The following is a 26169-nucleotide window of genomic DNA, read 5'->3' on the forward strand; positions in this document are numbered from 1 at the left end:
ACACAGGACAAACCAGGATCCCAGAGAATGTAACACTGGACAGACCACGGTCCCAGAGAATATAACAGGACAGACCAGGATCCGAGAGAATGTAACACAGGACAGACCAGCATCCCAGAAAATATAACACAAGACAGACCAGGATCCCAGAGAATATAACACAGGACATACCAGGATCCCAGAGAATATAACACAGGAAAGACCAGGGTCTCAGAGAATATAACACAGGATAGACCAGGATCCCAGAAAATATAACACAGGACAGACTAGGATCCCAGAGAATATAACACAGGACGGATTAGCATCCCTGAAAATAGAACACAGGACAGACCAGGATCCCAGAGAATATAACACAGGACAGATCAGAATCCCAGAGAATATAACACAGGACAGACCAGGGTCACAGAGAATATAAACAAGGACAGATTTGGATCCCAGAGAATAGAACACAGGAAAGTTTAGGATCCCAGAGAATATTACACAGGGCAGACCAGGATCCCAGAGAATATAATACAGGACAGACCAGGATCCCATGGAACATAACACAGTACAGACCCGGATCCCAGAGAATATAACACAGGACATACCAGGATCCCAGAGAATATAACACAGGAAAGACCAGGGTCTCAGAGAATATAACACAGGACAGACCAGGATCCCAGAGAATATAACACAGGACAGACAAGGATCCCAGAGAATACAACACAGGACAGACCAGGATCCCAGAAAATAGAACACAGCACAGACCATGATCCCACAGAATATAAGACAGGAAAGACCAGGGTCTCAGAGAATATAACACAGGATAGACCAGGATCCCAGAAAATATAACACAGGACAGACCAGAATCCCAGAGAATACATCACGGGACAGACCAGAATCCCAGAGAACACAAGACAGGGCAGCCCAGAATCCCAGAGAATACAACACAGGAAAAACCAAAATCCCAGAGAATACAACACAGGACAGACCAGAATCCCTGAGAATGCATCACGGGACAGACCAGAATCCCAGAGAACACAAGACAGGGCAGCCCAGAATCCCAGAGAATACAACACAGGAAAAACCAAAATCCCAGAGAATACAACACAGGACAGACCAGAATCCCAGAGAATACAGCACAGTGCACATCAGAATCCCAGTGAATACAACACATTACAGATCAGAATTTCAGTGAATACATCACAGGACAGACCTGAATCACAGCGAACACAACACAGGGCAGACCAGGGTCCCAGAGAATATAACAGAGGGCAGATCAGGAATCCAGAGAATAGAACACAGGACAGGCCTGGATCCCAGAGAATACAGCACAGGACAGACCAGGATCCCAGAAAATAGAACACAGGTTAGACCAGAATCCAAGAGAATACAACACAGGACAAACCAGGATCCCAGAGAATACAGGACAGACCATGATCCCAGAGAATAGAACACAGGACAGACCAGTATCCCAGAGAATATAACACAGGACAGACCAAGATCCCAGAGAATAGAACACAGGACAAACCAGGATCCCAGAGAATGTAACACTGGACAGACCACGGTCCCAGAGAATATAACAGGACAGACCAGGATCCGAGAGAATGTAACACAGGACAGACCAGCATCCCAGAAAATATAACACAAGACAGACCAGGATCCCAGAGAATATAACACAGGACATACCAGGATCCCAGAGAATATAACACAGGAAAGACCAGGGTCTCAGAGAATATAACACAGGATAGACCAGGATCCCAGAAAATATAACACAGGACAGACTAGGATCCCAGAGAATATAACACAGGACGGATTAGCATCCCTGAAAATAGAACACAGGACAGACCAGGATCCCAGAGAATATAACACAGGACAGATCAGAATCCCAGAGAATATAACACAGGACAGACCAGGGTCACAGAGAATATAAACAAGGACAGATTTGGATCCCAGAGAATATAACACAGGAAAGTTTAGGATCCCAGAGAATATTACACAGGGCAGACCAGGATCCCAGAGAATATAATACAGGACAGACCAGGATCCCATGGAACATAACACAGTACAGACCCGGATCCCAGAGAATATAACACAGGACATACCAGGATCCCAGAGAATATAACACAGGAAAGACCAGGGTCTCAGAGAATATAACACAGGACAGACCAGGATCCCAGAGAATATAACACAGGACAGACAAGGATCCCAGAGAATACAACACAGGACAGACCAGGATCCCAGAGAATAGAACACAGCACAGACCATGATCCCACAGAATATAAGACAGGAAAGACCAGGGTCTCAGAGAATATAACACAGGATAGACCAGGATCCCAGAAAATATAACACAGGACAGATCAGAATCCCAGAGAATATAACACAGGACAGACCAGGGTCACAGAGAATATAAACAAGGACAGATTTGGATCCCAGAGAATATAACACAGGAAAGTTTAGGATCCCAGAGAATATCACACAGGGCAGACCAGGATCCCAGAGAATATAATACAGGACAGACCAGGATCCCATGGAACATAACACAGTACAGACCCGTATCCCAGAGAATATAACAGAGGACATAGCCGGATCCCAGATAATAAAGCACAGGACAGACCAGGATCCAAGAGAATATAACACAGGAATGTAACGCAGGACAGACCAGCATCCCAGAAAATATAACACAAGGCAGACCAGGATCCCATTGAATATAACACAGGACAGACCAGGATCCCAGAGAAATTAACACAGGACAGACCAGGATCCCAGAGAATTTAACAGAGGACAGACCAGGATCCCAGAGAATACAACACAGGACAGACCAGGATCCCAGAGAATATAACACAGGATAGACCAGGATCCCAGAGAATATAACACAGGACAGACCAGGATCCCAGAGAATAAAACACAGGACAGACCAGGATCCCAGAGAATATATCAAAGGACAGACCAGGATCCCAGAGAATATAACACAGGAGAGACCATGATCCGACAGAATATAACACAAGACAGACCAGGATCCCAGAGAATATAAAACAGGACAGAACAGGATCCCAGATAATATAACACAGGAAAGACCAGGGTCTCAGAGAATATAACACAGGACTGACCAGGATCCCAGAGAATATAACACAGGAAAGACCAGGGTCTCAGAGAATATAACACAGGACAGACCAGGATCCCAGAGAATATAACGCAGGACAGACCAGCATCCCAGAGAATATAACACAGGACAGACCTGAATCCCAGAGATTATAACACAGGACAGACCAGGATCCCAGAGAGTACAACTCAGGACAGACCATTATCCCAGAGAATACAACACAGGGTCGACCCAGGATCCCTGAGAATACAACACAGGGCAGACCATTATCCCAGAGAATATAACACAGGACAGACCAGGATCTCAGAGAATACAGCACAGGACACACCAGGATCCCAGTGAATACAACACAGGACAGACCAGGATCCCAGAGAATATAACACAGGACAGACCAGAATCCCAGAGAATACAACACAGGATAGACCAGGATCTGAGAGAATATAACACAGGACAGACCAGAATCCCAGAGAATACATCACGGGACAGACCAGAATCCCAGAGAACACAAGACAGGAAAAACCAAAATCCCAGAGAATACAACACATGACAGACCAGGATCCCAGAGAATACAACACAGGACAGACCAGAATCCCAGAGAATACAGCACAGTGCACATCGGAATCCCAGTGAATACAACACATTACAGATCAGAATTCCAGTGAATACATCACAGGACAGACCTGAATCACAGCGAACACAACACAGGGCAGACCAGCGTCCCAGAGAATATAACACAGGGCAGATCAGGAATCCAGAGAATAGAACACAGGACAGGCCTGGATCCCAGAGAATACAGCACAGGACAGACCAGGATCCTAGAGAATACAACACAGGACAGACCAGGATCCCAGAGAATATAACACAGGACAGACGAGGATCCCAGAGAATACAACACAGGACTGACCAGAATCCCAGAGAATATAACACAGGACAGACCAGAATCCCAGTGTATACAACACAGGACAGACCAGGATCTCAGAGAATATAGCACTGGACAGACCAGGATCCCAGAGAATATAACAAACGATAGACAGGAACCCAAAGAATATAACACAGGACAGACCAGGATCCCAGACAATATAACACAGGACAGACCAGGATCCCAGACAATATAACACAGGACAGACCAGATTCCCAGAGGATACAACACAGGACAAACCTGAATCACAGCGAACACAACACAGGGCAGACCAGGATCCGATACAATATAACACAGTGCAGATCAGTAATCCAGAGAATAGAACACAGGACAGACCTGAATCACAGCGAATACATTACAGGACCCACCTGAATCACAGTGAATACATCACAGGACAGACCAGAAACCCAGCGACTACAACACAGGGCAGACCAGGATCCCAGAGAATATAACACAGGGCAGATCAGGAATCCAGAGAATAGAACACAGGACAGGCCTGGCTCCCAGAGAATACAGCACAGGACAGACCAGGATCCCAGAGAATACAACTCAGGACAGACCAGGATCCCAGAGAATATAACACAGGACAGACCAGGATCCCAGAGAATAGAACACAGGACAGACCAGAATCCCAGAGAATAGAACACAGGACAGACCAGAATCCGAGAGAATACAACACACAACAGACCAGGATCCCAGAGAATAGAACACAGGACAAACCAGGATCCCAGAGAATATAACACTGGACAGACCAGGGTCCCAGAGAATATAACAGGACAGACCAGGATCCCAGAGAATATAACACAGAACAGACAAGGATCCCAGAGAATATAACACAGGACAGACCAGGATCCCAGAGAATACAATACAGGACAGACCAGCATCCCATAGAATGCAATACAGGACAGACCAGGATCCCAGAGAATAGAACACAGGACAGAGCAGGAACCCAGAGAATCGAACACAGGATTAAACCAGGATCCCAGAGAATATAACAAAGGATAGACCAGGATCCCAGAGAATATAACATAGCACAGACCAGGATCCCAGAGAATATAACACAGGACAGACCAGAATCCCAGAGATTATAACACTGGACAGACCAGGATCCCAGAGAATATAACACAGGACAGAACCGAATCCCAGAGCTTATAACACTGGACAGACCAGGATCCCAGAGAATACAACTCAGGACAGACCATTATCCCAGAGAATACAACTCAGGACAGACTCCGGATCCCTGAGAATACAACACAAGGCAGACCATTATCCCAGAGAATACAACACAGGACAGTCCAGGATCTCAGAGAATACAGCACAGGAGACACCAGGATCCCAGAGAAAACAACACAGGACAGACCAGGATCCCAGAGAATATAACACAGGACAGACCAGAATCCCAGAGAATACAACACAGGATAGACCAGGATCTGAGAGAATATAACACAGGACAGACCAGGATCCCAGAGAATACATCAAGGGACAGACCAGAATCCCAGAGAACACAAGTCAGGGTAGCCCAGAATCCCAGAGAATACAACACAGGAAAAACCAAAATCCCAGAGAATACAACACATGACAGACCAGGATCCCAGAGAATACAACACAGGACAGACCAGAATCCCAGAGAATACAGCACAGTGCACATCAGAATCCCAGTGAATACAACACATTACAGATCAGAATTCCAGTGAATACATCAGAGGACAGACCTGAATCACAGCGAACACAACACAGGGCAGACCAGGGTCCCAGAGAATATAACACAGGACAGACCAGGATCCCAGAGAATATAACACAGCACAGACCAGGATCCCAGAGAATATAACACAGGACAGACCAGAATCCCAGAGAATACATCACGGGACAGACCAGAATTCCAGAGAACACAAGTCAGGGCAGCCCAGAATCCCAGAGAATACAACACAGGAAAAACCAAAATCCCAGAGAATACAACACATGACAGACCAGGATCCCAGAGAATACAACACAGGACAGACCAGAATCCCAGAGAATACAGCACAGTGCACATCAGAATCCCAGTGAATACAACACATTACAGATCAGAATTCCAGTGAATACATCAGAGGACAGACCTGAATCACAGCGAACACAACACAGGGCAGACCAGGGTCCCAGAGAATATAACAGAGGGCAGATCAGGAATCCAGAGAATAGAACACAGGACAGGCCTGGATCCCAGAGAATACAGCACAGGACAGACCAGGATCCCAGAGAATACAACACAGGACAGACCATGATCCCAGAGAATATAACACAGGACAGACGAGGATCCCAGAGAATACAACACAGGACTGACCAGAATCCCAGAGAATATAACACAGGACAGACCAGAATCCCAGTGTATACAACACAGGACAGACCAGGATCTCAGAGAATATAGCACTGGACAGACCAGGATCCCAGAGAATATAACAAACGATAGACAGGAACCCAAAGAATATAACACAGGACAGACCAGGATCCCAGACAATATAACAAAGGACAGACCAGGATCCCAGACAATATAACACAGGACAGACCAGATTCCCAGAGGATACAACACAGGACAAACCTGAATCATAGCGAACACAACACAGGGCAGAACAGGATCCGATACAATATAACACAGGGCAGATCAGTAATCCAGAGAATAGAACACAGGACAGACCTGAATCACAGCGAATACATTACAGGACCCACCTGAATCACAGTGAATACATCACAGGACAGACCAGAAACCCAGCGACTACAACACAGGGCAGACCAGGATCCCAGAGAATATAACACAGGGCAGACCAGGATCCCAGAGAATATAACACAGGGCAGACCAGGATCACAGAGAATAGAACACATGACAGAGCAGGATCCCATAAAATACAACATAGGACAAACCAGGATCCCAGAGAATACAAGACGGGATAGACCAGGATCCCAGAAAATAGAACACAGGTTCGACCAGAATCCCAGAGAATACAACACAGGACAAACCAGGATCCTAGAGAATACAGGACAGACCATGATCCCAGAGAATATAACACAGGACAGACTTAGATCCCAGAGAATACAACACAGGACAAACCAGGATTCCAGAGAATACAGGACAGACCAGTATCCCAGAGAATATAACACAGGACAAACCAGGATCCCAGAGAATACAGGACAGACCAGGATCCCTGACAATACAACACAGGACAGACAAGGATCCCAGAGAATACAACACAGGACAGACCAGGATCCCAGTGAGTGTAACACAGGACAGACCAGGATCCCAGAGAACACAACACAGGACAGACCAGAATCCCAGAGAATATAACACAGGACAGACCAGGATCCCAGAGAATAGAACACAGGACAGACCAGGATCCCAGAGAATCGAACACAGGATTAGACCAGGATCCCAGAGAATATAACAAAGGATAGACCAGGATTCCAGAGAATATAACATAGCACAGACCAGGATCCCAGAGAATATAACACAGGACAGACCAGAATCCCACAGATTATAACACAGGACAGACCAGGATCCCAGAGAATACAACTCAGGACAGACCATTATCCCGGAGAATACTACTCAGGACAGACCATTATCCCAGAGAATATAACACAGGGCAGACCCAGGATCCCTGAGAATACAACACAGGGCAGACCATTATCCTAGAGAATATAACACAGGACAGACCAGGATCCCAGAGAATATAACACAGGACAGACCAGGATCCCAGAGAATATAACACAGCACAGACCAGAATCCCAGAGAACACAACACAGGATAGACCAGGAATCGAGAGAATATAATACAGGACAGACCAGAATCCCAGAGAATACATCACAGGACAGACCAGAATCCCAGAGAACACAAGTCAGGGCAGCCCAGAATCCCAGAGAATACAACACAGGAAAAACCAAAATCCCAGAGAATACAACACATGACAGACCAGGATCCCAGAGAATACAACACAGGACAGACCAGAATCCCAGAGAATACAGCACAGTGCACATCAGAATCCCAGTGAATACAACACATTACAGATCAGAATTCCAGTGAATACATCAGAGGACAGACCTGAATCACAGCGAACACAACACAGGACAGACCAGGATCCCAGAGAATATAACACAGGACAGACGAGGATCCCAGAGAATACAACACAGGACTGACCAGAATCCCAGAGAATATAACACAGGACAGACCAGAATCCCAGTGTATACAACACAGGACAGACCAGGATCTCAGAGAATATAGCACTGGACAGACCAGGATCCCAGAGAATATAACAAACGATAGACAGGAACCCAAAGAATATAACACAGGACAGAGCAGGATCCCAGACAATATAACACAGGACAGACCAGTATCTCAGACAATATAACACAGGACAGACCAGAATCCCAGAGAATACAACACAGGACTGACCAGAATCCCAGAGGATGCAACACAGGACAAACCTGAATCACAGCGAACACAACACAGGGCAGACCAGGATCCGATACAATATAACACAGGGCAGATCAGTAATCCACAGAATAGAACACAGGACAGACCTGAATCACAGCGAATACATTACAGGACCCACCTGAATCACAGTGAATACATCACAGGACAGACCAGCGACTACAACACAGGGCAGACCAGGATCCCAGAGAATATAACACAGGACAGACCAGGATCCCAGAGAATAGAACACAGGACAGACCAGAATCCCAGAGAATATAACACAGGACAGACCTGAATCCGAGAGAGTACAGCACAGGACAGTCCAGGATCCCAGGGAATATAACACAGGACAGACCAGAATCCCAGAGAATCCAACACAGGACAGACCAGGATCCCAGAGAATACAACACCGGACAGACCAGGATCCCAGAGAATGCAACACAGGACAGACCAGGATCCCAGAGAATATAACACAGGACAGACCAGGATCCCAGAGAATATAACGCAGGACAGACCAGTATCTCAGAGAATACAACACAGGACAGACCAGGATCCCAGAGAATATAACGCAGGACAGACCAGGATCCCAGAGAATATAACACAGGACAGACCAGGATCCCAGAGAATATAACACAGGACAGACCAGAATCCCAGAGAATACAACGCAGGGCAGACCAGGATCCCGGAGAATATAACACAGGGCAGATCAGGAATCCAGAGAATAGAGCACAGGACAGACCTGGATCACAGAGAATGCAGTACAGGACAGACCAGGATACTAGAGAATACAACACAGGACAGACCAGAATCCCAGAGAATATAATACAGGACAGACCAGAATCCCAGAGTATACAACACAGGACAGACCAGGATCTCAGAGAATATAACACAGGACAGACCAGGATCCCAGAGAATATAACACAGGACAGACAAGATCCCAGAGAATATAACACAGGACAGACCAGGATCCCAGAGAATATGACACAGGACAGACCAGAATCCCAGAGAATATAACACAGGACAGACCAGGATCCCAGCGAATAGAACACATGACAGAGCAGGATCCCATAGAATACAACATAGGACAAACCAGGATCCCAGAGAATATAACACAGGACAGACCAGGATCCCAGAGAATATAACATAGCACAGACCAGGATCCCAGAGAATATAACATAGCACAGACCAGGTTCCCAGAGAATACAACACTGGGCAGACCCAGGCTCCCAGAGAATACAACACAGGTCAGACCCAGGATCACTGAGAATACAACCCAGGGCAGACCATTATCCCAGAGAATACCACACAGGGCAGACCCAGGCTCCCAGCGACTACAACACAGGGCAGACCCAGGCTCCCAGAGACTACAACACAGGGCAGACCAGGATCCCAGAGAATATTACACAGGACAGATCAGGATCCCAGAGACTATAACACAGGACAAACCAGGATCCCAGAGAATACAACACGGGACAGACCAGAGTCCCGGAGAATACAACACGGGACAGACCAGAGTCCCAGAGAATACAGCATGGGACAGACCAGAGTCCTAGAGAGTACAACACAGGACAGACCAGAATCCAAGGGATCACGACACTGAATAGAGTATAGTCAGAGGAGTGACGGCACAGGACAGTGTTATAAAGCCCTGGTTAGACTTGAAGCCCTGAAATGAGGAAACAATTCTGGAGACACATTTGAGGTAAAAGTTGGAACTCCTGCCCAAATGTCAATTGATACTAGATCAGTTGTTAATTTGAAAACTGAGATTGGTAGATTTTTGTTAGCCAAACTTAAGATCCTGAACTGTATAGACCAGGGGGATGTGGAAAGGATATTTCCTCTTGTGGGTTAGTCCAGAACTAAGGAGCACAGTTTTCAAATTAGTGCTTGCCGTTTTAGGACATAGATGAGGAGAATTTTTTTTCTCTGAGGGTTGTGAGATTTTGTAACACTCCTCCTCAGAAGTGATGGAGTTGGGGTCACTGAATATTTTTAAGACGGAGGTAGATAGATTCTTGTTAGGCAACAGTTATTGGGGGTAGATGAGAATGTGGAATTCAAAGCACAAGCAGACCAGACATGACCTTGTTGAATGGCGGAGCAGGCTCGTGTGTCTGAATAGTCTACTCCTATTCCTATTTCTTATGTATTAAGGGATGTGGAATAAAGGCAGGTATCCACAGAAATGGCACAGATCAGCCATGATCTCATTGAATGAGGATCAGACTTGAGGCGCTAAATGGCCTCCTTCTGTTCCTCTGAGGAAGGGTGGGTGAAGACCTGTGTGGAGCAGAAACATTTGCATTCTTTCAGGGGATGTGGGCATCACTAATAAGGTCAGTATTTATGGCCCATCCCTAATTTCCCTTGAACTGGGTGGCTTGGTCATCCATTTCAGAGGGCATTTAAGAGTCAACCACATTGCTGGACTCACATGCTGGCCAGACTGGATGAGGATGACAGATTTCCTTCTCTAAAGGACAATATTGAACCAGATAGGTTTTTACAACAACCGATGATACTTGCTCTGGTCACCATTACTAAGGCTAGCTGTCAATTCAAGATTTTATTAATTGAATTTACATTCCGCCAGTTGCCATGGCAGGATATGAATCTGATTCTATTGGGTGTGTTCCTATGCCAGAAATATTATGAAACTAACATTATCACAAAGGAACAGGGTGAAGGCCATTCAGCCCCTCAAGACTCTTCCACCATTCAAATAGATCATGGCTGATCCATGTCTTAAGTCCATCTTTTTTTAATTTCTTTCATGGGATGTGGGCCGTGCTGGCTGGGCCAGCATTTATTGCCCATCCATAATTGCCCTTGAGAAGGTGGTGAGCTGCCTTCTTGAACCGTTGCAGTGATGTAGGTACACCCACAGTGCTGTTAGGGATGGAGTTCCAGGATTTTGACCCAGCGACAGTGAAGGAACGGCGATATATTTCCAAGTCAGGATCGTGAGTTACTTGGAGGGGAACTTCCAGGTGTTGGTGGAGGTCATTAAAGAGCGCGAAGAGAGAGAGACGAGAGGCCATTAAAGAGCGCGGAGAGGCCATTAAAGAGCGGGCAGAGAGACAGACGAGAGGCCATTAAAGAGCGTGGAGAGAGACAGACGAGAGGCCATTAAAGAGCGGATAGATAGACAGACGAGAGGCCATTAAAGAGCGTGGAGAGAGACAGACGAGAGGCCATTAAAGAGCGGGCAGAGAGACAGACAAGAGGCCATTAAAGAGCGTGGAGAGAGACAGACGAGAGGCCATTAAAGAGCGCGGAGAGAGACACGAGGCCACTAAAGAGCGTGCGGAGAGACATAGGCCATTAAAGAGCGCGCAGGGAAACAGACACGAGGCCACTAAAGACCGTGCAGAGAGACAGACGAGAGGCCATTAAAGAGCGCGCAGAGAGACACAGCCCATTAAAGAGCGCGCAAAGAGACAGCCGAGAGGCCATTAAAGAGCGCGGAGAGAGACACAAGAGGCCATTAAAGAGTGCGCAGAGAGACAGACGAGAGGACATTAAAGAGCGCGCAGAGAGACAGATGAGAGGCCATTAAAGAGCGCGCAGAGAGACAAGAGGCCATTAAAGAGCGCGGAGAGAGACACGAGAGGCCATTAAAGAGCGCGCAGAGAGACAGACGAGAGGACATTAAAGAGAGTGCAGAGAGACAGATGAGAAGCCATTAAAAAGCGCGGAGAGAACAACAAGAGGCCATTAAAGAGCACGGAGAGAGACACGAGAGGCCATTAAAGAGCGCAGAGACACGAGAGGCCATTAAAGAGCGCGCAGAGAGGCCATTAAAGAGCGTGGAGAGAGACAGACAAGAGGCCATTAAAGAGTGCGCAGAGAGACAGATGAGAGGCCACTAAAGAGCGCGCAGAGAGACAGATGAGAGGCCACTAAAGAGCGTGCAGAGAGACAGAGAGGCCATTAAAGAGCGCGCAGGGAGACAGAGAGGCCATTAAAGAGCGCGCAGAGACACAGACGAGAGGCCACTAAGCGCGCAGAGAGACAGAAGAGAAGCCATTAAAGAGCGCGGAGAGAGACACGAGAGGCCATTAAAGAGCGCGGAGAGAGACAGACGAGAGGCCATTAAACAGCGCGCAGAGAGACACAGCCCATTAAAGAGCGCGCAAAGAGACAGCCGAGAGGCCATTAAAGAGCGCGGAGAGAGACACAAGAGGCCATTAAAGAGTGCGCAGAGAGACAGACGAGAGGACATTAAAGAGAGCGCAGAGAGACAGATGAGAGGCCATTAAAGAGCGCGCAGAGAGACACAAGAGGCCATTAAAGAGCGCGGAGAGAGACACGAGAGGCCATTAAAGAGCGCGCAGAGAGACAGACGAGAGGACATTAAAGAGAGCGCAGAGAGACAGATGAGAGGCCATTAAAGAGCGCGGAGAGAGACACAAGAGGCCATTAAAGAGCACGGAGAGAGACACGAGAGGCCATTAAAGAGCGCAGAGAGAGACACGAGAGGCCATTAAAGAGCGCGCAGAGAGGCCATTAAAGAGCGCGGAGAGAGACAGACGAGGCCATTAAAGAGTGCGCAGAGAGACAGATGAGAGGCCACTAAAGAGCGCGCAGAGAGACAGATGAGAGGCCACTAAAGAGTGTGCAGAGAGACAGAGAGGCCATTAAAGAGCGCGCAGGGAGACAGAGAGGCCATTAAAGAGCGCGCAGAGACACAGACGAGAGGCCACTAAAGAGCGCGCAGAGAGACAGAAGAGAAGCCATTAAAGAGCGCGGAGACACGAGAGGCCATTAAAGAGCGCGGAGAGAGACAGACGAGAGGCCATTAAAGAGCGTGCATAGAGACAGACGAGAGGCCATTAAAGAGCGCAGAGAGAGACATGAGAGGCCATTAAAGAGCGCGCAGAAAGGCCATTAAAGAGCGCGGAGAGAGACAGACAAGAGGCCATTAAAGAGCGCGCAGAGAGACAGACGAGAGGCCATTAAAGAGCGCAGAGAGAGAGACAGATGAGAGGCCACTAAAGAGCGCTTAGAGAGATGAGAGGCCATTAAAGAGCGCGAAGAGAGACAGACGAGAGGCCACTAAAGAGCGCGCTGGGAAGCACGAGAGGCCGTTAAAGAGCGCGGAGAGAGACAGACGAGAGGCCATTAAAGAGCGTGGAGAGAGACAGACGAGAGGTCATTAAAGAGTGCGGTGAGAGACAGACGAGAGGCCATTAAAGAGCACAGAGAGAGACACGAGAGGCCATGAAAGAGCGCGCAGACAGGCCATTAAAGTGTGCGCAGAGAGACACACAAGAGGCCATTAAAGCCCGCAGAGAGAGACAGACGAGAGGCCATTAAAGAGCGCAGAGAGAGACAGATGAGAGGCCACTAAAGAGGGTGTAGAGAGACGAGAGGCCATTAAAGAGCGCGCAGAGACGAGAGGCCACTAAAGAGCGCGCAGAGAGACAGACGAGAGGCCACTAAAAAGCACGCAGAGAGACAGACGAGAGGCCACTAAAAAGCGCGCAGAGAGACAGACGAGAGGCCACTAAAGAGTGCGCAGAGAGACAGACGAGAGGCCATTAAAGAGCGCAGAGAGAGACAGACAAGAGGCCATTAAAGAGTGTGCAAAGAGACAGACGAGAGGCTGCTAAAGAGCATTCAGAGAGACAGAGAGGCCATTAAAGAGCGCGCAGGGAGACAGACGAGAGCCCACTAAAGAGTGCGCAGACACAGACGAGAAGCCATTAAAGAGCGCGCAGAGACACAGACGAGAGGCCACTAAAGAGCACGCAGAGAGACAGAAGAGAAGCCATTAAAGAGCGCGCAGAGAGACAGAGAGCCCATTAAAGAGTGCGTGGAGAAACAGACGAGAGGCCATTAAAGAGCGCGCAGAGAGACACGAGAGGCCATTAGAGAGTGCGCAGAGAGACAGACGAGAAGCCATTAAAGAGCGCGGAGAGAGATACGAGAGGTCATTAAAGAGCGCGGAGAGAGACAGATGAGAGGCCATTAAAGAGCGTGCATAGAGACAGAATAGAGGCCATTAAAGAGCGCGGAGAGAGACACGAGAGGCCATTAAAGAGCGCGCAGAGAGACAGACGAGAAGCCATTAAAGAGCGCGGAGAGAGACACGAGAGGCCATTAAAGAGCGCGGAGAGAGACAGACGAGAGGCCATTAAAGAGCGTGCATAGAGACAGACGAGAGGCCATTAAAGAGCGCAGAGAGTGCCACGAGAGGCCATTAAAGAGCGTGCAGAAAGGCCATTAAAGAGCGCGGAGAGAGACAGACAAGAGGCCATTAAAGAGCACGTAGAGAGACAGACGAGAGGCCATTAAAGAGTGCAGAGAGAGAGACAGATGAGAGGCCACTAAAGAGCGCTTAGAGAGACGAGAGGCCATTAAAGAGTGCGCAGAGAGACAGACGAGAGGACATTAAAGAGCGCGCAGAGAGACAGATGAGAGGCCATTAAAGAGCGCTCAGAGAGACACAAGAGGCCATTAAAGAGCGCGGAGAGAGACACGAGAGGCCATTAAAGAGCGCGCAGAGAGACAGACGAGAGGACATTAAAGAGAGCGCAGAGAGACAGATGAGAGGCCATTAAAGAGCGCGGAGAGAGACACAAGAGGCCATTAAAGAGCACGGAGAGAGACACGAGAGGCCATTAAAGAGCGCAGAGAGAGACACGAGAGGCCATTAAAGAGCGCGCAGAGAGGCCATTAAAGAGCGCGGAGAGAGACAGACGAGGCCATTAAAGAGTGCGCAGAGAGACAGATGAGAGGCCACTAAAGAGCGCGCAGAGAGACAGATGTGAGGCCACTAAAGAGTGTGCAGAGAGACAGAGAGGCCATTAAAGAGCGCGCAGGGAGACAGAGAGGCCATTAAAGAGCGCGCAGAGACACAGACGAGAGGCCACTAAAGAGCGCGCAGAGAGACAGAAGAGAAGCCATTAAAGAGCGCGGAGACACGAGAGGCCATTAAAGAGCGCGGAGAGAGACAGACGAGAGGCCATTAAAGAGCGTGCATAGAGACAGACGAGAGGCCATTAAAGAGCGCAGAGAGAGACATGAGAGGCCATTAAAGAGCGCGCAGAAAGGCCATTAAAGAGCGCGGAGAGAGACAGACAAGAGGCCATTAAAGAGCGCGCAGAGAGACAGACGAGAGGCCATTAAAGAGCGCAGAGAGAGAGACAGATGAGAGGCCACTAAAGAGCGCTTAGAGAGATGAGAGGCCATTAAAGAGCGCGAAGAGAGACAGACGAGAGGCCACTAAAGAGCGCGCTGGGAAGCACGAGAGGCCGTTAAAGAGCGCGGAGAGAGACAGCCGAGAGGCCATTAAAGAGCGTGGAGAGAGACAGACGAGAGGTCATTAAAGAGTGCGGTGAGAGACAGACGAGAGGCCATTAAAGAGCACAGAGAGAGACACGAGAGGCCATGAAAGAGCGCGCAGACAGGCCATTAAAGTGTGCGCAGAGAGACACACAAGAGGCCATTAAAGCCCGCAGAGAGAGACAGACGAGAGGCCATTAAAGAGCGCAGAGAGAGACAGATGAGAGGCCACTAAAGAGGGTGTAGAGAGACGAGAGGCCATTAAAGAGCGCGCAGAGACGAGAGGCCACTAAAGAGCGCGCAGAGAGACAGACGAGAGGCCACTAAAAAGCACGCAGAGAGACAGACGAGAGGCCACTAAAAAGCGCGCAGAGAGACAGACGAGAGGCCACTAAAGAGTGCGCAGAGAGACAGACGAGAGGCCATTAAAGAGCGCAGAGAGAGACAGACAAGAGGCCATTAAAGAGTGTGCAAAGAGACAGACGAGAGGCTGCTAAAGAGCATTCAGAGAGACAGAGAGGCCATTAAAGAGCGCGCAGGGAGACAGACGAGAGCCCACTAAAGAGTGCGCAGACACAGACGAGAAGCCATTAAAGAGCGCGCAGAGACACAGACGAGAGGCCACTAAAGAGCACGCAGAGAGACAGAAGAGAAGCCATTAAAGAGCGCGCAGAGAGACAGAGAGCCCATTAAAGAGTGCGTGGAGAAACAGACGAGAGGCCATTAAAGAGCGCGCAGAGAGACACGAGAGGCCATTAGAGAGTGCGCAGAGAGACAGACGAGAAGCCATTAAAGAGCGCGGAGAGAGATACGAGAGGTCATTAAAGAGCGCGGAGAGAGACAGATGAGAGGCCATTAAAGAGCGTGCATAGAGACAGAATAGAGGCCATTAAAGAGCGCGGAGAGAGACACGAGAGGCCATTAAAGAGCGCGCAGAGAGACAGACGAGAAGCCATTAAAGAGCGCGGAGAGAGACACGAGAGGCCATTAAAGAGCGCGGAGAGAGACAGACGAGAGGCCATTAAAGAGCGTGCATAGAGACAGACGAGAGGCCATTAAAGAGCGCAGAGAGTGCCACGAGAGGCCATTAAAGAGCGTGCAGAAAGGCCATTAAAGAGCGCGGAGAGAGACAGACAAGAGGCCATTAAAGAGCACGTAGAGAGACAGACGAGAGGCCATTAAAGAGTGCAGAGAGAGAGACAGATGAGAGGCCACTAAAGAGCGCTTAGAGAGACGAGAGGCCATTAAGGAGCGCGCAGAGAGACAGACGAGAGGCCGTTAAAGATCGCGCTGGGAAGCACGAGAGGCCGTTAAAGAGCGCGGAGAGACAGACGAGAGGCCATTAAAGAGCGTGGAGAGAGACAGACGAGAGGCCATTAAAGAGTGCGGTGAGAGACAGACGAGAGGCCATTAAAGAGCACGGAGAGAGACACGAGAGGCCATGAAAGAGCGCGCAGACAGGCCATTAAAGTGTGCGCAGAGAGACACACAAGAGGCCATTAAAGAGCGCAGAGAGAGACAGACGAGAGGCCATTAAAGAGCGCAGAGAGAGACAGATGAGAGGCCACTAAAGAGGGTGTAGAGAGACGAGAGGCCATTAAAGAGCGCGCAGAGACGAGAGGCCACTAAAGAGCGCGCAGAGAGACAGACGAGAGCCACTAAAAAGCACGCAGAGAGACAGACGAGAGGCCACTAAAAAGCGCGCAGAGAGACAGACGAGAGGCCATTAAAGAGTGCGCAGAGAGACAGACGAGAGGCCATTAAAGAGCGCAGAGAGAGACAGACAAGAGGCCATTAAAGAGTGTGCAAAGAGACAGACGAGAGGCTGCTAAAGAGCATTCAGAGAGACAGAGAGGCCATTAAAGAGCGCGCAGGGAGACAGACGAGAGCCCACTAAAGAGTGCGCAGACACAGACGAGAAGCCATTAAAGAGCGCAGAGAGAGAGACAGATGAGAGGCCACTAAAGAGCGCTTAGAGAGATGAGAGGCCATTAAAGAGCGCGAAGAGAGACAGACGAGAGGCCACTAAAGAGCGCGCTGGGAAGCACGAGAGGCCGTTAAAGAGCGCGGAGAGAGACAGACGAGAGGCCATTAAAGAGCGTGGAGAGAGACAGACGAGAGGTCATTAAAGAGTGCGGTGAGAGACAGACGAGAGGCCATTAAAGAGCACAGAGAGAGACACGAGAGGCCATGAAAGAGCGCGCAGACAGGCCATTAAGTGTGCGCAGAGAGACACACAAGAGGCCATTAAAGCCCGCAGAGAGAGACAGACGAGAGGCCATTAAAGAGCGCAGAGAGAGACAGATGAGAGGCCACTAAAGAGGGTGTAGAGAGACGAGAGGCCATTAAAGAGCGCGCAGAGACGAGAGGCCACTAAAGAGCGCGCAGAGAGACAGACGAGAGGCCACTAAAAAGCACGCAGAGAGACAGACGAGAGGCCACTAAAAAGCGCGCAGAGAGACAGACGAGAGGCCACTAAAGAGTGCGCAGAGAGACAGACGAGAGGCCATTAAAGAGCGCAGAGAGAGACAGACAAGAGGCCATTAAAGAGTGTGCAAAGAGACAGACGAGAGGCTGCTAAAGAGCATTCAGAGAGACAGAGAGGCCATTAAAGAGCGCGCAGGGAGACAGACGAGAGCCCACTAAAGAGTGCGCAGACACAGACGAGAAGCCATTAAAGAGCGCGCAGAGACACAGACGAGAGGCCACTAAAGAGCACGCAGAGAGACAGAAGAGAAGCCATTAAAGAGCGCGCAGAGAGACAGAGAGCCCATTAAAGAGTGCGTGGAGAAACAGACGAGAGGCCATTAAAGAGCGCGCAGAGAGACACGAGAGGCCATTAGAGAGTGCGCAGAGAGACAGACGAGAAGCCATTAAAGAGCGCGGAGAGAGATACGAGAGGTCATTAAAGAGCGCGGAGAGAGACAGATGAGAGGCCATTAAAGAGCGTGCATAGAGACAGAATAGAGGCCATTAAAGAGCGCGGAGAGAGACACGAGAGGCCATTAAAGAGCGCGCAGAGAGACAGACGAGAAGCCATTAAAGAGCGCGGAGAGAGACACGAGAGGCCATTAAAGAGCGCGGAGAGAGACAGACGAGAGGCCATTAAAGAGCGTGCATAGAGACAGACGAGAGGCCATTAAAGAGCGCAGAGAGTGCCACGAGAGGCCATTAAAGAGCGTGCAGAAAGGCCATTAAAGAGCGCGGAGAGAGACAGACAAGAGGCCATTAAAGAGCACGTAGAGAGACAGACGAGAGGCCATTAAAGAGTGCAGAGAGAGAGACAGATGAGAGGCCACTAAAGAGCGCTTAGAGAGACGAGAGGCCATTAAGGAGCGCGCAGAGAGACAGACGAGAGGCCGTTAAAGATCGCGCTGGGAAGCACGAGAGGCCGTTAAAGAGCGCGGAGAGACAGACGAGAGGCCATTAAAGAGCGTGGAGAGAGACAGACGAGAGGCCATTAAAGAGTGCGGTGAGAGACAGACGAGAGGCCATTAAAGAGCACGGAGAGAGACACGAGAGGCCATGAAAGAGCGCGCAGACAGGCCATTAAAGTGTGCGCAGAGAGACACACAAGAGGCCATTAAAGAGCGCAGAGAGAGACAGACGAGAGGCCATTAAAGAGCGCAGAGAGAGACAGATGAGAGGCCACTAAAGAGGGTGTAGAGAGACGAGAGGCCATTAAAGAGCGCGCAGAGACGAGAGGCCACTAAAGAGCGCGCAGAGAGACAGACGAGAGGCCACTAAAAAGCACGCAGAGAGACAGACGAGAGGCCACTAAAAAGCGCGCAGAGAGACAGACGAGAGGCCATTAAAGAGTGCGCAGAGAGACAGACGAGAGGCCATTAAAGAGCGCAGAGAGAGACAGACAAGAGGCCATTAAAGAGTGTGCAAAGAGACAGACGAGAGGCTGCTAAAGAGCATTCAGAGAGACAGAGAGGCCATTAAAGAGCGCGCAGGGAGACAGACGAGAGCCCACTAAAGAGTGCGCAGACACAGACGAGAAGCCATTAAAGAGCGCAGAGAGAGAGACAGATGAGAGGCCACTAAAGAGCGCTTAGAGAGATGAGAGGCCATTAAAGAGCGCGAAGAGAGACAGACGAGAGGCCACTAAAGAGCGCGCTGGGAAGCACGAGAGGCCGTTAAAGAGCGCGGAGAGAGACAGACGAGAGGCCATTAAAGAGCGTGGAGAGAGACAGACGAGAGGTCATTAAAGAGTGCGGTGAGAGACAGACGAGAGGCCATTAAAGAGCTCAGAGAGAGACACGAGAGGCCATGAAAGAGCGCGCAGACAGGCCATTAAAGTGTGCGCAGAGAGACACACAAGAGGCCATTAAAGCCCGCAGAGAGAGACAGACGAGAGGCCATTAAAGAGCGCAGAGAGAGACAGATGAGAGGCCACTAAAGAGGGTGTAGAGAGACGAGAGGCCATTAAAGAGCGCGCAGAGACGAGAGGCCACTAAAGAGCGCGCAGAGAGACAGACGAGAGGCCACTAAAAAGCACGCAGAGAGACAGACGAGAGGCCACTAAAAAGCGCGCAGAGAGACAGACGAGAGGCCACTAAAGAGTGCGCAGAGAGACAGACGAGAGGCCATTAAAGAGCGCAGAGAGAGACAGACAAGAGGCCATTAAAGAGTGTGCAAAGAGACAGACGAGAGGCTGCTAAAGAGCATTCAGAGAGACAGAGAGGCCATTAAAGAGCGCGCAGGGAGACAGACGAGAGCCCACTAAAGAGTGCGCAGACACAGACGAGAAGCCATTAAAGAGCGCGCAGAGACACAGACGAGAGGCCACTAAAGAGCACGCAGAGAGACAGAAGAGAAGCCATTAAAGAGCGCGCAGAGAGACAGAGAGCCCATTAAAGAGTGCGTGGAGAAACAGACGAGAGGCCATTAAAGAGCGCGCAGAGAGACACGAGAGGCCATTAGAGAGTGCGCAGAGAGACAGACGAGAAGCCATTAAAGAGCGCGGAGAGAGATACGAGAGGTCATTAAAGAGCGCGGAGAGAGACAGATGAGAGGCCATTAAAGAGCGTGCATAGAGACAGAATAGAGGCCATTAAAGAGCGCGGAGAGAGACACGAGAGGCCATTAAAGAGCGCGCAGAGAGACAGACGAGAAGCCATTAAAGAGCGCGGAGTGAGACACGAGAGGCCATTAAAGAGCGCGGAGAGAGACAGACGAGAGGCCATTAAAGAGCGTGCATAGAGACAGACGAGAGGCCATTAAAGAGCGCAGAGAGTGCCACGAGAGGCCATTAAAGAGCGTGCAGAAAGGCCATTAAAGAGCGCGGAGAGAGACAGACAAGAGGCCATTAAAGAGCACGTAGAGAGACAGACGAGAGGCCATTAAAGAGTGCAGAGAGAGAGACAGATGAGAGGCCACTAAAGAGCGCTTAGAGAGACGAGAGGCCATTAAGGAGCGCGCAGAGAGACAGACGAGAGGCCGTTAAAGATCGCACTGGGAAGCACGAGAGGCCGTTAAAGAGCGCGGAGAGACAGACGAGAGGCCATTAAAGAGCGTGGAGAGAGACACGAGAGGCCATGAAAGAGCGCGCAGACAGGCCATTAAAGTGTGCGCAGAGAGACACACAAGAGGCCATTAAAGAGCGCAGAGAGAGACTGACGAGAGGCCATTAAAGAGCGCAGAGAGAGACAGATGAGAGGCCACTAAAGAGGGTGTAGAGAGACGAGAGGCCATTAAAGAGCGCGCAGAGACGAGAGGCCACTAAAGAGCGCGCAGAGAGACAGACGAGAGGCCACTAAAAAGCGCGCAGAGACAGACGAGAGGCCACTAAAGAGCGCGCAGAGAGACAGATAAGAGGCCATTAAAGAGTGCGCAGAGAGACAGATGAGAGGCCACTAAAGAGCGCGCAGAGAGACAGATGAGAGGCCACTAAAGAGCGCGCAGAGAGACAGACCAGAGGACATTAAAGAGCGCGCAGAGAGACAGATGAGAGGCCATTAAAGAGCGCGCAGAGAGACGCGAGGCCATTAAAGAGCGCGGAGAGAGACACGAGAGGCCATTAAAGAGCGCGCAGAGAGGCCATTAAAGAGCGCGGAGAGAGACAGACAAGAGGCCATTAAAGAGTGCGCAGAGAGACAGATGAGAGGCCACTAAAGAGCGCGCAGAGAGACAGATGAGAGGCCACTAAAGAGCGTGCAGAGAGACAGAGAGGCCATTAAAGAGCGCGCAGGGAGACAGAGAGGCCATTAAAGAGCGCGCAGAGACACAGACGAGAGGCCACTAAAGAGCGCGCAGAGAGACAGAAGAGAAGCCATTAAAGAGCGCGGAGAGAGACACGAGAGGCCATTAAAGAGCGCGGAGAGAGACAGACGAGAGGCCATTAAAGAGCGTGCATAGAGACAGACGAGAGGCCATTAAAGAGCGCAGAGAGAGACATGAGAGGCCATTAAAGAGCGCGCAGAAAGGCCATTAAAGAGCGCGGAGAGAGACAGACAAGAGGCCATTAAAGAGCGCGCAGAGAGACAGACGAGAGGCCATTAAAGAGCGCAGAGAGAGAGACAGATGAGAGGCCACTAAAGAGCGCTTAGAGAGATGAGAGGCCATTAAAGAGCGCGAAGAGAGACAGACGAGAGGCCACTAAAGAGCACGCTGGGAAGCACGAGAGGCCGTTAAAGAGCACGGAGAGAGACAGACGAGAGGCCATTAAAGAGCGTGGAGAGAGACAGACGAGAGGCCATTAAAGAGTGCGGTGAGGGACAGACGAGAGGCCATTAAAGAGCACAGAGAGAGACACGAGAGGCCATGAAAGAGCGCGCAGACAGGCCATTAAAGAGCGCGCAGAGAGACAGACGAGAGGCCATTAAAGAGCGCAGAGAGAGAGACAGATGAGAGGCCACTAAAGAGCGCTTAGGGAGATGAGAGGCCATTAAAGAGCGCGAAGAGAGACAGACGAGAGGCCACTAAAGAGCGCGCTGGGAAGCACGAGAGGCCGTTAAAGAGCGCGGAGAGAGACAGACGAGAGGCCATTAAAGAGCGTGGAGAGAGACAGACGAGAGGTCATTAAAGAGTGCGGTGAGAGACAGATGAGAGGCCACTAAAGAGGGTGTAGAGACGAGAGGCCATTAAAGAGCGCGCAGAGACGAGAGGCCACTAAAGAGCGCGCAGAGAGACAGACGAGAGGCCACTAAAAAGCACGCAGAGAGACAGACGAGAGGCCACTAAAAAGCGCGCAGAGAGACAGACGAGAGGCCACTAAAGAGTGCGCAGAGAGACAGACGAGAGGCCATTAAAGAGCGCAGAGAGAGACAGACAAGAGGCCATTAAAGAGTGTGCAAAGAGACAGACGAGAGGCTGCTAAAGAGCATTCAGAGAGACAGAGAGGCCATTAAAGAGCGCGCAGGGAGACAGACGAGAGCCCACTAAAGAGTGCGAAGACACAGACGAGAAGCCATTAAAGAGCGCGCAGAGAGACAGACGAGAGGCCACTAAAGAGCACGCAGAGAGACAGAAGAGAAGCCATTAAAGAGCGCGCAGAGAGACAGAGAGCCCATTAAAGAGTGCGTGGAGAAACAGACGAGAGGCCATTAAAGAGCGCGCAGAGAGACACGAGAGGCCATTAGAGAGTGCGCAGAGAGACAGACGAGAAGCCATTAAAGAGCGCGGAGAGAGATACGAGAGGTCATTAAAGAGCGCGGAGAGAGACAGATGAGAGGCCATTAAAGAGCGTGCATAGAGACAGAATAGAGGCCATTAAAGAGCGCGGAGAGAGACACGAGAGGCCATTAAAGAGCGCGCAGAGAGACAGACGAGAAGCCATTAAAGAGCGCGGAGAGAGACACGAGAGGCCATTAAAGAGCGCGGAGAGAGACAGACGAGAGGCCATTAAAGAGCGTGCATAGAGACAGACGAGAGGCCATTAAAGAGCGCAGAGAGTGCCACGAGAGGCCATTAAAGAGCGTGCAGAAAGGCCATTAAAGAGCGCGGAGAGAGACAGACAAGAGGCCATTAAAGAGCACGTAGAGAGACAGACGAGAGGCCATTAAAGAGTGCAGAGAGAGAGACAGATGAGAGGCCACTAAAGAGCGCTTAGAGAGACGAGAGGCCATTAAGGAGCGCGCAGAGAGACAGACGAGAGGCCGTTAAAGATCGCGCTGGGAAGCACGAGAGGCCGTTAAAGAGCGCGGAGAGACAGACGAGAGGCCATTAAAGAGCGTGGAGAGAGACAGACGAGAGGCCATTAAAGAGTGCGGTGAGAGACAGACGAGAGGCCATTAAAGAGCACGGAGAGAGACACGAGAGGCCATGAAAGAGCGCGCAGACAGGCCATTAAAGTGTGCGCAGAGAGACACACAAGAGGCCATTAAAGAGCGCAGAGAGAGACAGACGAGAGGCCATTAAAGAGCGCAGAGAGAGACAGATGAGAGGCCACTAAAGAGGGTGTAGGGAGACGAGAGGCCATTAAAGAGCGCGCAGAGACGAGAGGCCACTAAAGAGCGCGCAGAGAGACAGAAGAGAAGCCATTAAAGAGCGCGGAGAGAGACAGACAAGAGGCCATTAAAGAGCGCGCAGAGAGACAGACGAGAGGCCATTAAAGAGCGCAGAGAGAGAGACAGATGAGAGGCCACTAAAGAGCGCTTAGAGAGATGAGAGGCCATTAAAGAGCGCGAAGAGAGACAGACGAGAGGCCACTAAAGAGCGCGCTGGGAAGCACGAGAGGCCGTTAAAGAGCGCGGAGAGAGACAGACGAGAGGCCATTAAAGAGCGTGGAGAGAGACAGACGAGAGGTCATTAAAGAGTGCGGCGAGAGACAGACGAGAGGCCATTAAAGAGCACAGAGAGAGACACGAGAGGCCATGAAAGAGCGCGCAGACAGGCCATTAAAGTGTGCGCAGAGAGACACACAAGAGGCCATTAAAGCCCGCAGAGAGAGACAGACGAGAGGCCATTAAAGAGCGCAGAGAGAGACAGATGAGAGGCCACTAAAGAGGGTGTAGAGAGACGAGAGGCCATTAAAGAGCGCGCAGAGACGAGAGGCCACTAAAGAGCGCGCAGAGAGACAGACGAGAGGCCACTAAAAAGCACGCAGAGAGACAGACGAGAGGCCACTAAAAAGCACGCAGAGAGACAGACGAGAGGCCACTAAAGAGTGCGCAGAGAGACAGACGAGAGGCCATTAAAGAGCGCAGAGAGAGACAGACAAGAGGCCATTAAAGAGTGTGCAAAGAGACAGACGAGAGGCTGCTAAAGAGCATTCAGAGAGACAGAGAGGCCATTAAAGAGCGCGCAGGGAGACAGACGAGAGCCCACTAAAGAGTGCGCAGACACAGACGAGAAGCCATTAAAGAGCGCGCAGAGACACAGACGAGAGGCCACTAAAGAGCACGCAGAGAGACAGAAGAGAAGCCATTAAAGAGCGCGCAGAGAGACAGAGAGCCCATTAAAGAGTGCGTGGAGAAACAGACGAGAGGCCATTAAAGAGCGCGCAGAGAGACACGAGAGGCCATTAGAGAGTGCGCAGAGAGACAGACGAGAAGCCATTAAAGAGCGCGGAGAGAGATACGAGAGGTCATTAAAGAGCGCGGAGAGAGACAGATGAGAGGCCATTAAAGAGCGTGCATAGAGACAGAATAGAGGCCATTAAAGAGCGCGGAGAGAGACACGAGAGGCCATTAAAGAGCGCGCAGAGAGACAGACGAGAAGCCATTAAAGAGCGCGGAGAGAGACACGAGAGGCCATTAAAGAGCGCGGAGAGAGACAGACGAGAGGCCATTAAAGAGCGCGGAGAGACAGACGAGAGGCCATTAAAGAGCGCAGAGAGTGCCACGAGAGGCCATTAAAGAGCGTGCAGAAAGGCCATTAAAGAGCGCGGAGAGAGACAGACAAGAGGCCATTAAAGAGCACGTAGAGAGACAGAGGAGAGGCCATTAAAGAGCGCGGAGAGAGACAGACAAGAGGCCATTAAAGAGCACGTAGAGAGACAGATGAGAGGCCACTAAAGAGCGCTTAGAGAGACGAGAGGCCATTAAGGAGCGCGCAGAGAGACAGACGAGAGGCCGTTAAAGATCGCGCTGGGAAGCACGAGAGGCCGTTAAAGAGCGCGGAGAGACAGACGAGAGGCCATTAAAGAGCGTGGAGAGAGACAGACGAGAGGCCATTAAAGAGTGCGGTGAGAGACAGACGAGAGGCCATTAAAGAGCACGGAGAGAGACACGAGAGGCCATGAAAGAGCGCGCAGACAGGCCATTAAAGTGTGCGCAGAGAGACACACAAGAGGCCATTAAAGAGCGCAGAGAGAGACAGACGAGAGGCCATTAAAGAGCGCAGAGAGAGACAGATGAGAGGCCACTAAAGAGGGTGTAGAGAGACGAGAGGCCATTAAAGAGCGCGCAGAGAGACAGATGAGAGGCCACTAAAAAGCGCGCAGAGACAGACGAGAGGCCACTAAAGAGCGCGCAGAGAGACAGATGAGAG

General features: G+C 50.3%; 1 protein-coding gene across 1 annotated transcript in view; it reads left to right on the forward strand.

The window, feature by feature from the left end:
- mea1 (male-enhanced antigen 1) overlaps positions 1 to 26169 on the forward strand; it is a 234591-nt gene that overhangs the window by 145749 nt on the left and 62673 nt on the right. The gene's annotated exons all lie outside the window — the stretch shown is intronic.

The sequence above is a fragment of the Carcharodon carcharias genome, chromosome 5, assembly GCF_017639515.1.
Source record: "Carcharodon carcharias isolate sCarCar2 chromosome 5, sCarCar2.pri, whole genome shotgun sequence".
Classification (NCBI taxonomy): Eukaryota; Metazoa; Chordata; class Chondrichthyes; order Lamniformes; family Lamnidae; genus Carcharodon; species Carcharodon carcharias.